Source organism: Otolemur garnettii, unplaced genomic scaffold (assembly GCF_000181295.1).
Source record: "Otolemur garnettii isolate 467f Iridium unplaced genomic scaffold, OtoGar3 scaffold00028, whole genome shotgun sequence".
NCBI lineage: Eukaryota > Metazoa > Chordata > Mammalia > Primates > Galagidae > Otolemur > Otolemur garnettii.
In genome coordinates, this window is record NW_003852423.1 from 11274899 (window position 1) to 11289580 (window position 14682).

Below are 14682 nucleotides of genomic sequence, written 5' to 3' on the forward strand. Positions count from 1 at the left end.
TTTTTTTTTTTGTAGTTTTTGGCCAGGGCTGGGTTTGAACCCACCACCTCCGGCACATGGGGCCAGAGCCCTACTCCTTTGAGACACAGGCGCTGCCCAAGATTTTTTTTTTTCTAAATAAAGCCACCTCACTGCTCCAAGAGATATTCTTAGTCCCTTTCTTGTATTGAGAATATTGACAGGTGAGCAAGCGAACGGATTTGCAAAGAAGTTGGTTCTCCAAAGGCTTCACCCACAAAGCCTTGGCTTTTCTTAAAACAAAGATTTAAAATTGTCAGGCTGATCAGTCCAAGTGATTTGGGGGTTACCCCAAGCCCTTGTGTTCCCTGCACCAACGTGTTCCAGGCAGGTTCTGGTTTGTAAGCTCTGCTGGTTCAGAGCATGAGTTAGGCCTCATTCAAATCTAGAGCCTGCCACTTGGTGGCCATAGGCACATTCGTAATTTCAGCTTTCTCATCCATACATGGTAAAAATATTATTAGCAGTGTTATTAAGAGGGGGAAATGAGATAGTGGTACACAGAAAGTGTTTATTGTATATAAAAGGGCCCAATAAATGGCAGCTGTAATAATAATTATAGTGACACAGCCATGACAGTCTGTAAGGTTCTAGGCCTGTGACTGCAATTCTTTTCAACTGTCTATCCATGTTCCTGAATTGTATTTGGACACCACCCAAAAGCACGCCCCTCACTGACCCACATCAGAGCTTTGCAATACTCCTTAAACTCCAATTAAGAAGACACAGACAGTGGCTTGTTTACAGATTGGGAGCAGTTGAATACAATTCAAATGGCCTGAGTTTGGAGGTTTGATTTTACACATGCAGCTTCTGCCACCAAGATAAATGTGGAGCTGCAATGAAAACCAGGGGAACTGATTAACCTTGTAGGCAATCATGCCCTTCTTGGAAGTGTCTGCATCCCTCCCAGACCTTGTCAAGCCTTGTCCCAGCTCCTTCTCAGTGTTGCCACCTCTCTTCAAGGGGGCTGCCTCATGGCTTGAAAACACAACTCAGAGGCACAGCAAAAAAGAGGAATGTCACAGTGTATTAACTTGTCAATAAACACGGTGCTTAAGGAATGAAGTCAGAAATGTCACATCCACACTCTTGCAAAAAGGCATTGTACTAAATAGAAAAAAGGAGGGGTGGGTGGCAGATGCAGCTGAAGACACCCCGCGGTTATTTTGCACTTTAGCCACATGCACTGAAGGCCTCATTACCTGAGAAGTAGGCCCAGGTGGCACTAACTCCCACGTGCCCCCATCAACTGAGTGAGGAGCTTCAGTCTCCTTGTACTTGATAAGGAAGGGGCACCTCCTATGACTAGCCACAGGCTATAGACTCCAGGGAAGTTGTGGATAATTACAAGGTAATTATTTATAATAAGTGCTTCCACTCTCAGCATGATTATCCAACCCTGAGTTGCTTGCCTCCTTCTGCCTGGTTTATGTAGGGAAACAACGTCCAAATTAATCTATGTCTTTTGTAAGTGAGCGTATACTCCTCTGATGATCCAGATGGTTTAGCGCCCTTTAGCAGCAGGTGTTAAGACTTTCTTACAAGAGGCATATTTTTTCAGTTTCCCTTTAGCTATGGAGAAAGTCAGGCAAATAAGACTGTGGGAATTTAAAGATGAATTATGGGATTAATATAGAGTTGGCCACTAAGGACAGCAAAGCTAGCCCTGTGTGAAACCAGGAAAAATAATCACAGAGAGCCTTTGTAAGGGTTTTATGGTTTGCTCGACACTTTTCGTGTATATCATGTCTTTTAATTTTCAGATCAGCTCTGCACAGTATATATCGATATTATGATGAACCTGGCAGTGTGCTCAGGATAATATCCGATTAAGGGCATGGCCTTAGGAGTAGACTGATGGGATTTTAATCCCAGCTCAGCCACTCATTAGCTGTGTGACCTTTGCTGTGTTAACTAATCTAAGCCTTAGCCTTCTCACGTATGGCAGGAGGACAATACCAGCCCTACAGGCCTGATCTGAGGATTTAATGAAATCACTGTTACTACAATGACTGGCCCATAGCAAGCAGGTCATTCATTGGTATATTGAAAATGATAAACAAAGATTGAAGAAACTTCACAAATGAAGTAGCGTTTGGTGTCCCCTCTTTTTCTCTTGTTTAGGTTTTACTTTATTTTTCTCTAATGGAAATAGTGGCCAGTTCAGGCGCTCTATTTACCGAGAAAATATTATGCCTATGAGTAGTTGCATGACCCAAAGTGAGTCAGTCTGGGAAAGTGAATCTCTGTGTTTTTAGCTTTATAGCTTCTCAAGGGCTTTCAGGAATTTCAACAACTATGTCACATCCCCATACAAGTAAAATGGTTAAGGGTAGTTCTTGAGAGGAGCATGCAAATGATTGGGTAGAACAATGTGTTGCTTTTTATGCATGGCGGCTCAGGCTAAACCGCTCAGAACGTCCTGCCTGCGCAACTGCTGTGGATTTACAGGACTCTCCCTTGATTTTGAGATGGCTGCACCTTAGGAGCACTCGACAGTTGGAAAGAGAGGATGTGCTATTAGTAGAAGCCCAATCCCCAGGTTTCTTCCTCTTCTGCTCTCTGTTCCTGGCTAGAACCTTTCTGTCAGCCGTAGTTTTCTCATCTCAGAATGAAGGTTAGAACACCCCACCTCCTCAATCCACCTTTACTGAGCCAAGGAATGTGAATATACCGGGAAAATGATGGTGCCTGTCACATGCCATATATAACACAGTGATCATCGATGACTTGTAAATTGCTGGGGCTTAGCTTGTTCCCCGTCACTCCACCCAGTGCTCTCTTTATCAGCAAAAAGAAGAGAAAAGGAATGATCTCTTCCCCTTCTCAGAAGAAGAGTAACTCAACTGAATTATTAAATTCTGGGCTTCTTTGTGGCGAGATGGTTGGAAGAATTAATTCCACTTTTTCTCTTGCAGTGCACCCCATCATTAGTTTCTTTTGGTAAATTTTGACAACAAACAACTAAGTAAAATGAAATACAATCAATTCTCAGTAGTCAGAGATTCCATATTAGTAAATTTGTCTTCATGGTTTATTATTCTAAGCTTTAGGATAATAGAGACTTCCGACTTCCTTACCCGGATGTTCACAAACCTGCTTCCACAGTCTCCACGTACTCTTCCTTGGATTCATTCTCCACCTGAGGGGTGGCTGAGGGGTGTGTTTACAAAACTGGGGTTCCCGGGAAGGTGTCCAGATGCAGGACAGGCTGAAAGAGCCATTTTTCACTACACACGTTTCAGCCCAGAACTTCAAGGAGCCTCCAAATTTTAAAGTCAAATCTGGTTTGCCAAGTTGTATCAAGGTATACTTTTCCAAGTAAGAGGGAAGACCTTATTTCATTTCATAGTTTTTAATCTTGGTTTATATGTTTTAAATATGGAGATAGATGGTATGTGAGGCTCCGTGTGTACCCTTGTCTCAGGCCTCCAGAGAAAGTGGCAAGCTTAGAAAGAAAGAAACCTCTACTGATTGAAACTGCTCATATCTGGGCTCTGTGCGTCACTGCATCCTAACCCAGCTCATTGTGGCTGCTACATCTGGTGGTGGGCTTCTCAGTCCTGAAGCTCTGACACAGGAAGCCGACAGGTGAGGAGCACCAGTCAGGATCAAGTGAAAGAAGAACAGGGGCAAGAGCTTGTGATCCTGAAGATTCATATTTGTATGCAATGGATAAGGCTCTGGCATGACTGTATGATCTAAATGGGATGGCTTCCCCATCCCTCCACATTGTCCCCCTAAACTTAGAGATTTTGGACTCTCTCACCAAACTCAGCAGGTATGAGTTCCAACTGGATTGTTTTTCTGAAACATAAAAAGACATAATGTTTCTTATGCTCAAATGATCAGGAAACAGTTCACCCCTGATCAATACGTGCCGTACCATTATTATCATCTAAACTCAGTTTAGACCATTTTCACTATGGGAAACAAATACACTTTAACAGCGTAAGTAAGTGTCATTATCAAAAATAAATCAATAATAAATAAATTTATTTATTTCCACAACTTAGAAGGAGGACAAGGATGAGAGAGGAGAAGGGACTTAAAGATTACTGAGCCCTTACTATCCTGCTGAAGCCAGGCTAAGTTTATCACACATATTATGTCATTAGACCTCACTGTAACTCTAACAAGCAGGTGTCATGGTCTCCATGCCATAATGGATGTGGTGGAAGGATGGAGATGTTTAACAGTTTGTCCGAGGTCAGATAGCTAGTAAGTGTCAGAACTGGAATTCCAACTTGAAAGCCCCATTCTTCTTGCATCGCTGTCTAGCAGCCTCCGCTCCTAAGTTTAGAATGAAAATCTTTGGATTATTCCTATCACCAGTCTGCTTCCCTGTTTTTAAATCCTGCCTCTTGGCTTGGCGCCTGTGGCTCATACACCTAAGGTGGCGGGTTCGAATCCCCAGCCCAGGCCTGCCAAACAACAATGATGCCTGCAACCAAAAAATGGCCAGGCGTTGCGGCGGGCACCTGTGGTCCCAGCTACTTGGGAGGCTGAGGCAGGAGACTCACTTAAGCCCAGGAGTTGGAAGTTGCTGTGAGCTGTGATGCCATGGCACTCTACCCAGGGGACAGCTTGAGGCTCTGTCTCAAAAAAAAAAAAAATCCTGCCTCTTTAGCAAGGTCGGCTGTGGATGGGCCCCCTCATCATCTAGGGTCAAGATGGTGGGCTGGCTAGAGAGGGCCAGTTGACAAATTTGTCTTTGTGATAGATTTTGTACAGGGGTGGGGGTGGAAGGTGGGGGGGGGTGAGGTTTCAACCTGCACCCTCAGGACCACATGCTGATTTTGTAGGAAGTATTTTTTGCTCAGCTGTGGCATTGGATATCACAAGAAGATGCACAGACCTTTTTTTTTTTCTGTTTGCTAATCAACTTTCATTAGTGTTTGTGTATTTAATGTGTTGCCCCCAAACCACTCTTATTTTTCCAACATCCAGCAGAGGGGGGAAAAAGCTTGGACACCCCTGTTAGGGCACAGGGCAACTGGAAGGGAGGAGGCAACAGGCTAGCTGGAGGCGGAGGGGTGGGAGGGTGCATTTCTTAAATGCCCTTTGTTCTTGCAGACAGTGTTGGAGCAGGGTCAGGGTCTCGAGAGCTGGGCAATGGGCCCTGAGCTAACGGGTTTAGAGACGGGCCACATAGCTTTACAGAGCCCACCAAGAGGTCACTCTTGGGCTATTGTAAGAAAACTTACTTTCACATTTAACCTGTTTGTCTGTCCAAGGGATAAACCAGCAAAGCATAAGGAGACAGGGAAGAATTTAGATAATGTGTGCAAGGTGGAACCTCAGACAGGCAATTGGAAAATCATATATTTACTTTAGAGTTTCTGATGTTAAAATCTTTCTCTCTTCCCTTCCAACAGATAAGACTGTTTTGGCCTCTGTTTGGAAATTCTTCCATGCCATGTCACCTTTCTCCCAAATCTGTTGCAAAGTAATCACATCTCAGTATTAGATGCCATGTTCTAAGTATGTTAAAAATGAATTTCAATGATTAAATGCCATAGATTAAGCTTGTAACTTCTCTAAAATTGATACGCAGGGTACATTTTAATTAGAAATTATAAATCTAAGCATTAAATGCCACAGATTAAGCTTGTTACTTCTCTAAAATTGATACGAAGGGTACATTTTAATTAGAAATTATAAATCTAGGGCTGCACCTGTGGCTCAAAGGAGTAGGGTGCCGGCCCCAGATGCCAGAGGTGGTGGATTCAAACCCAGCCCTAGCCAAAAAAAAAAAAACTGCAAAAAAAAAAAGAAGAAAGAAATTATAAATCTAAGCCATCTGTACCATCGAGCTACCTCTGAAACCCCAAATCTCTATAAAGCTCTAACTCTGAGGGAAAAAAAAGAATTTAAATTTCATCTAAATACAATGATCTCCTTAAACAACCAGTCACATCTCATCTCATTTTATTCGGGTTGAAATTTTAGCCTGCGGCATCTGAGGGTAATTCAGCTAAGGCATCTCCGATAAAGGTCATCAATGAGAGAAGCTCTGGCTTTTTGTTCCCCTTTAGATATCCGTACACTTTTATTAACTATGCATTTATGGGTGTGATTTTGACCAGGGAGCTTTTCATTAGTATGGAAGCAACTACATAATATTCTCTGGCACAGCTTACACTGGCATTATGCTAAATTACCAGATTTTTCCTCTTCTGCATAGCTAAAAACAAAGTCCATGAAGTTATAATTCTTTCTCCAAGCTGACAATTGTTTACACACCTGAAGATTTGTCTAGAAAAATCTGCCCTGCGTTCTCAACATTAAAATCCTGTGGCTGCCGGGAGCTGATACATCTAATTTTAACGCAAGAAAGGATGTCTAGCAAACATCAAAACAAAAGCTACCCTTCCAGCCTAATTTTCTTTTTCACACATGTGTCCACCCTACCCACCTCTTGATGCCAGCAGAAAGTAATCTCACCTCTGGAAAGGGAGCCAGCCTCCTAACTGTGCTGACAAAGTGTAGGGAAATGAGAAAGGCTTGACGATTGCTGAATTTTTTTTTTTTTTTTTTTTTTTTGAGACAGAGCCTCAAGCTGTCCCCCTGGGTAGAGTGCCGTGGCATTACAGCTCACAGCAACCTCCAACTCCTGGGCTCAAGCAAGTCTCCTGCCTCAGCCTCCCAAGTAGCTGGGACCACAGGTGCCCGCCACAACACCCGGCTTCGATTGCTGAATTTTATCCCTCTTTATTTCCAAAAGAATAATGAAGAGCTGTCATCCTAATCACCCTCATCAGCAATTTACACTGCAACTACCCACATGTCTGAGGTGGGGGGTGGGGGAGAATGAGATGTGACCTCCCCTCCCCCACACCGCCACACCCATTGGAACCTGTCAATGCCTCTTCCTTAACCAGCCTGGAAATTGCCATCTTCCCCCATTCAATGCCCAGCCCCTGCTGGCTTAGGGAGCTACATAGCTTGTGGTAAACTGCTATCCATTATTCCTCTATATTTAGAACTTCTCTGGAGAAATGCCATTATCTCAGTCACTAAGCTGAAAGCGGCTTAAAGTTAGCTTTTCTCAGTTGTTCATTCACAGTTGCTTTCATGGACCCTTTCTTCACTTTGCTTAAAATTTTTCGGATGGAGGCATGACTACAGAAATGCAAACTATTGAAATATCACCCTATAGAAAACCACCTATGATTTGCGTTGTGCTAATGTTGGGGTAGGTCAAATGTTATTTCTCTCCGCTCTGTCATGTTTCATTGGAAGTAAATTCTGCTCCTTCGACCAGTGAAGAGGGACTCCATGGCCTGAACCAGATCTGGTGATGGAAAACATATTTTCTGTAATACTGAGTTCATTTTTCTGCCAGGACAAATTAGTCAGTAGCTATCTCATATGTCACAGAGGTTTTTAAGAGGCACTTAGGGGGATGCTTTAAAAAAAAGAAAATCCCTCTATGTAGAGTATTGGAAATGTCATGTGCTAATATGAAAATGCTCTGGTAATCTTTCTGTCTTACTCTTCCTGAGTAAAATACTGGTTTTTGTTGGTGATTCCACTCCTAAAAAGAAGATGTTTCAAAGAGAACCAGAAAGTAAATTTTATAATTTAGCCCAGAAAAAGCAAGGTGACAGGGTCATCAAATAAAGGAGGCAGATCCAGTGATTTCATCTTTTCCCTGAGTTCCCATCTCTACTGAAAACTGGGTAAGAAGAGGGCAGTGGCTGCATTTGTAGGAAGTTTTTATTAGCATTCAGCATGTTAAAAATCAAATGAGGGCTGGTATGGCAGCTCACACCTGTAATCCCAGCACTCTGGGAAGCCCAGGCCAGAGGATAGCTCAAGCCTACACACACACACACACACAAATGTATACACACACACACACACACACACATATATATATATTAGTTGGGTATGGTGGCAGGCACTTTTACTCCTAGCTACTTGGGAGGCTGAGGCTAGAGAATCACTTAAACTCAGGAGTTTGAAGTTGCTGTGAACTAGGCTGATGCCACTGCACTCTAGCCTGGGCAAAAGAGTAAAACTCAGTCTCCAAAAAACAAAAAAAATAAAATGAGTGTCCATATGGATGAGAGCCTATGATCAAGTACTGTCTTCTTTCAGTGTGATTGGGAATTTGAAGGAAAAGCAATTTAGCTGGACCAGTCGGCTCATGCCTGTAATCCCAGCATTTTGGGAGGCCAAAGCAGGAGGATTGCTTATGCCCCAAAGTTCAAGAATAGCTTGGGCAACATAGCAAGACTGTCTCTGCAAAAGATGAGAAAAATTAGTGGAGCATGGTGGTACACACCTGTAGTCCCAGATCTGGCCAAATAACAGAGCAAGACCCTGTCTCAATCAATCAATCAATCAATAGCAGTCGATAGCACACACACATATCTTCTTGGGATCTCAGTGTTCATCATCCCATAATAGAGCAAAAAATTGCTACTTTTCAGGGCTGTTGAGAAGATTAAATAATATGATGTGAATAAAACATCTAACAGAATGTCTGGTCCATAATCAAAGAAAACTAGAGTGATATGTAAAGCTATGATGCATATGGGTAGGAATGAGTTTAATGGAATCCTACAAATTCAGGCAGAAAGGCTTACTTAATTTTATTGTATAGCCTGGTCTAACAGCTTTCCTACTGAAGTTTAGCAGAGAGGAGGAAATTACCCTTCAATGTCATCTACATCAGTGATTTTTCAACCAGTGTGCTGTGAGAGGATCTTAGGTGTGCGAAGATTTTAAAAATCATTGATGAAATGTTTTTCAAAAGAAGTTCAAAGGGTAGTAAGTATAATCTTTTTTTACTCTTTTCTTTTTGATCAACATAATTTAAGTGTGTTGGAAGTTTAACTATAGGCTGAAGTATGTTGTGAGATAAAATGTTTGAAAAATACCGGTCTACGCGATCCATTTTCACATGTTTGGAGTTGATCGTGTGCTTGAACAGGTGAATTATGAATTTCTCCAACTTTCTCTTGTAATGGGAGTCATTAGACAGGACCACAGAGTTAACAGTTTAACATAAAAGTGTTTCCAGAGATTCTTCTGGATTTTCTTGGCCTCCAGTCAAACTTGAAAGAGATCAGTAGTAGTAGTAGCATTTGTGATTTCACCCTGTTTTAAATATTTACAGATGCTTAACTCTTAGAGAGATACTTTTGGCATTCCAACAAATTCAAACTCTGTATAAACATTCCTTTGGGGGCTTTTATTTTGTTCTGTTAGTAAAAATTACTAGAGGAATGTAACTCAAACCTAATTTCCAAATAAAATATCTTACAGCAATCAAAATATCCCTATGTGGTTATTATCCACTGTAAAGTACACTTTCCCTCAGGGAATCTGCTAGAAGAAAAAATTAAAACCTAGCCACCCATTTTAAAGCCCATTAAGTCATTAGGTGGCTCTTCGATGTTTTCCGGATGAGCTGGAAAGTGCAAGCTGCCCTCCCAGAGCCAGGGAGAAAAGCACTGTGCAGCCTCCTACAAGCAGGTTTCTTTATCCAGAGTTTACATCGAAGATGGCCCTTAATATTGGCATGGCGTTTGGGCCCTCATGAATATTTCTACATCCTTAAATCTTAATCTGCTGCTTCCTATAGTTAGGTGTCCTAAATGTGTCCTTAGTATCCACAGTGTTTGAAGACATTGGTGCCAGACATTCGATGGTGTCAGGCAGACATGAGCAGCACATCCTGGAACTTATTAGACTAATGCCTCATAAAACTGCTCTAATTCCCTGATATTCCCCCCTAAATTCTTCTGTTTCTCTGTTTCTTGCTTATCCAGCGGTCATTCCATTTCCCATTTGCTATCACTATTTAGTTTGAGCGATAACATGCCCAAGAGTGGAATCACGTTTGACCTTAGTCACAGAAACCGCTCTTCCCTGGGCCAGTGCTTGGTCTACAAGTGGCATGTAACCAGGCCTGGTCAGTGAAATATAATGAGGATTATTATACTGGGCTTGGGAATATTTTTCTACCTGTTAAAAGGTAAGGGAAATACAACAACAATACCCAGCCACAACTGCAGTAACTTGATTCCTAATTTGCATGATACCATGTGAAGATGTGATGTCTGATGCTGGGGTAGCCACCTTGGGACCATGAGGAAAAACAGCACACATGCACTGAAGATGGCAGATGCGAATGACTCAACAAGTCGGAGTTCTTAAAGACATTGTCAATATTAATGACAATATCTCTTAAGCATGAACACCAGATTGGCAGTCTTTTTAATTTTTTAATTAACGTGAAAAACTATAGATTGATTCTGTCAATCTTGAGATACTAATGTTAAGAAAAAGCTTCACTTCTTTCACTCTCTCACTCATCACTGAGTTTTTCTTACTTTTTAAAGTTTATTTTCTTACCCGTCTTTTCAACTCTATAAATACATGTTCCGTGCCGTACTACCTATAAGCTGTCTAACTTCTTGCCAGATATTATCTTAACCCCCTTCTTCCTACCTTATCTATGATTGACATGCTAGAAGAAGGTGCTCGAGGTTAGGGAGGAACTGAAATGTTTTCAAGGTTAGCCCTGACTCAGGTTTTAAGCACCTGAGGGTTTGCTAGAGGATAGCATAGTTCTCTTTCCGATCCACTTTTAACGGTGTTACCTGATGAGTCTCCAAAACTTTCTTCTGTTTAGAAAATCCCAAGGATTCCAGATAAGAGCCTTCCAGATAAGATTTCAACCCTTTTCTTAGCATTTAGTACTGTTCACAGTCTACACCCAACTGACTTTCCAGCTGGAGCTTATCTATTTATCTGAAATGATACCTTTTACCCATGTGGGTCTGTTTACTCACCTTTAACCTTTCTTACTCATTAGTACTTCTGGTCCTGTTCCTATTGGCCCCTCCCCAGGAATGATTCCTAACTAGACTTCCCTGTCCTCTAAGTCAGTGCTGGCCCATAGGTAGCCACGAAGCCCTGAGAGGTAGATTGGATTTTTCACTGAATTTTTAATTTAATTTAATTTGAATTTAAAGACTGGTACTTGAAAATTTAAAACTTTTTTTTTTTTTTGCTCTATGAAATATCTTGTTAAAAATATGAAAGGACAAGCCAGTAACTGGAAGAAAATATTTGCAAGATTCACATGTGGAATATATACCAGTCTGATTTAAAACTGGGCAAAAGAATTGAACAGACATTTCGCCAAAGACATTGCACATTTATGTGCAAAGAAGCATATATAAAATATTCGACATCACCAGCCATCAGGAAAATGCAAATTAAAGTCACCAATAGATATCACTATGAAACCTATTAGAGTGACTAAAATGAAAAATGCTTAGAGCTCCAAATGCTGGCATGGATGCAGAGAACACGGATTTCTCAGACGTTGCTAATGTAAAATGGCATAGTCACTCTGGCTGTCTGGTAGTGTCTTAAAAAGTCTACCCCAAAACCATGCACAAATTTGTTTGTAATAGCCAAAAACTGGAAATGACCCACATACCCCTCAACAGGTGAATGGTCGGAACACACAACCATATAGTAGGATGTTACTCAGCAATAAAAAGAAAGGAACTACTGATACATGGAACAACTAAGGTGGATCTTAGGGACATCATGATGAGTGAAAAAAGCTGTCTTGAAAGATTATGTATTGTATGATCCCATTCGTGTAGCATTCTTTTTTTTTTTGCAGTTGGTGGCTGGGGCTGGGTTTGAACCTGCCACCTCCAGCATATGGGGCTGGAGCCTACTCCTTTGAGCCACAGGCACCACCCCTGTGTAGCATTCTTAAAACAACAAAATTACAGAGCTGGAAAACAGATAAATGGCTGCCAAGGGCTATAAAAGGACAGACTAGGGAGTTTCTTCCTGGTGAGGGAACAGTTCAGTATGTTGATTGTAATTGTGCTTTTACAGTTCTACACATATGGTAACATGTCATAGAATTATTCAGAGACACAAATAAAAACTTTGATGGTACATACAAATGACGATGAAGTATGAATGACGCCCAGGCTAATTAGTTGTATTGTACCAATCAATATCCTTGTTTTGGTAATGAACTATATAGTTAAGTAAAATGTTACTACTGGGTGAATAGTACACGAGGCCTCTACAATTTTTACATTTTATGAGTCTATAAGTATTTCAAAATAAAAAGTAAAATCAAAAAAAGATAGTCTATTCTATTATGGGAAAAAAATTGAGCATGTATATGAATCTACCTTTCAGTTGTAAATTTTATTAAATCTAAATACTGATCAAGAATTTCTGATGAAAATTTAGCATATGAATTGACATGTGCTGTAAATGTACACACTGTGTTTTGAAGACTTAGTGTGAAGAAAATTCTAAAATAGCCACAATTTTTATGTTGATTAATTCAAGTGATACTATTTTATATATTGGGTTAAATGAAATATATCATTAAAATATATTTCTTTCTTTCTTTCTTTTTTTTTTAGAGGCAGAGTCTTGCTGTGTTGCCCATGCTAAAGTACAATGGCATGATTGCAGCCTCAAACTCCTGGGTTCAAGCAGTCCTCCCACCTCAGCCTCCCAAGTAGCCGGCCCAGCCAATGTTTTTGTTTTTTTTTTCCTCTTTTGATAGAGATAGGATCTTGAGATCTCACTATGTTGCCCAGGCTGATTTTGAACTCCTGGCCTCAAGCAATCCTTCCACCTCAACCTCTCACAGTGAATTGATTTCATCTTGAAAAACTTTTTAAAATGTGGCTTTTTAGAAAATTTAAAATTACATATGCAGTTCATATTATATTTCTATTAGATTCCTGCTCTGAGAAAAGATTTTAAATATGGGACCCTGAAAATGGAGGCATATAAGCTTATGCATAGGAGCAATTTTTATTCAAAGGACAACATTCATATACTTTTTCACAATTTTATTAGCACATAACCGATACATGATAAACTAAAATATGTAAAGCGTACAGTTTGGACAGTCTGACATAAAAGTATGAATTTATAAAACCCATCACCGCGAGATAACAAACATTTTTATTGCCCTTCAAATTGTCTTTCTTCTTGCCATCTCCATCACCAAGCAACTGATCATCTTTCTAACACTATAAATACACTATTTTCTAGATTTTTAAATAAATAAAGCATACTAATTGGTCTCTTTCACTCAGCATAATTACTTTGAAATCCATCCATGTCATTTTGCACATCAATAGTTCAATTCCTTTTCACTGCTGAATTAGCGTGTATTGGACAGGGCTGTGTCTATTCATTCACTTGTTCAGTGACTTTTGGGCTGTTCCCAGCTTTTAACTACTACAAATAAAGCTGTTGCACATTTTAATTGGGTTGTTGATTTTCTTCTTATTGAGCAGCAAGAGTTTTATTTTACATAAAATGCAAATCCTTTCTGAAATATATATTTCGCAGATAATTTCACCCAGGTTGTGGCTTGTCTTTTCATTGTTTTTAACAAGTTTTTCAAAGAGCAAAAGTGTTCTACTTTAATCAAATCTTACCTATCATTTTTTTCTTTGATAGTTCATCCTTTTGGGTCCTACTTTAAAAATCTTTTTTTTAACCCAAAGTAGCTAAGTTTTTTCCTATGCTTTCTTCTAGAACTTTTATAACTTAATCTTTAGGTCCAATATTTGTTCAGAGTTTATAGTATGAGTAAAGAAAGAGTCAAGGCTCTTTGTGCATGTGTATGTATTTAAGGACAGTTCAGCCTTGTACCACGTGGGGATGGCAGTGCTGACCACCATGCAGTCAAAAAGTCGCATGTTACTTTGGACTTTTTCAAAAAGTTGACTACTAATAGTCTACTACTAACTGAAAGTCTTACCAATAACATAAACAGTAAATTAACACATATTTTGTATATTATATGCTGTATTCTTACAATAAAGTAAGCTAGAGAAAAGAGAATGTTATTAAGAAAATTTAAGGAACAGAAAAATGTATTTACCACTCATGAAGTGCAAGTGGATTGTCATAAAGGCTTTTCTCCTCTTCACCTTGATGCTGAGTAGGCTGAGAAGGAGGAAGAGGACAGGTTACTCTCACTGTGTCGGAGGTGGCAAAGATGAAAGAAAATCTGTGAAGAGGTGGACCCTCACAGTTCCAACCCCTTCAGGGCTCAACTGTACAACTAATTAATTTGTTTAGAAAAGTATCCTTTCCTCATTGGGTTTCCCTTTTAAGAATGTCAGTTGACATAAGTGCGGGCCTAATTGATCAGTGTGCTCCATTGATCATTTCTTTTTCTTTTTTTGGTCAGGGTCGGATTTGAACCCACCACCTCCAGTATATGGGACCAGCACCGTACTCCATGAGCCACAGGCATCGCCCATCCATTGATTATTTCTAAAGCGATTCACGCTGTCTTGATTACTGTAGCTCTATAGTAAACCTTACATACTAACCCACATAGATTAAGTCCTCCAACTTTATTCTCTTTTTCAAATGTTTTTGACCATTCTACATCTTTTGAACTTCCATAAATTTCAGAATCAGTTTCTCCATTACTAAAAAAAGAAAGTCCTGCTGATATTTTTATTGGGCTTGCATTGAATCTATAGATCAACTTGGGGAGAATGGACAGCTGAACAATATCAAGCCTTCTGATTTATGGCTGTGTGTCTCTCTTCCCTTTTCAGGTCTTTTAAATGATTTGGACAATATTTTGTAGTTTTCTTTTTTTTTTTTTTTTTT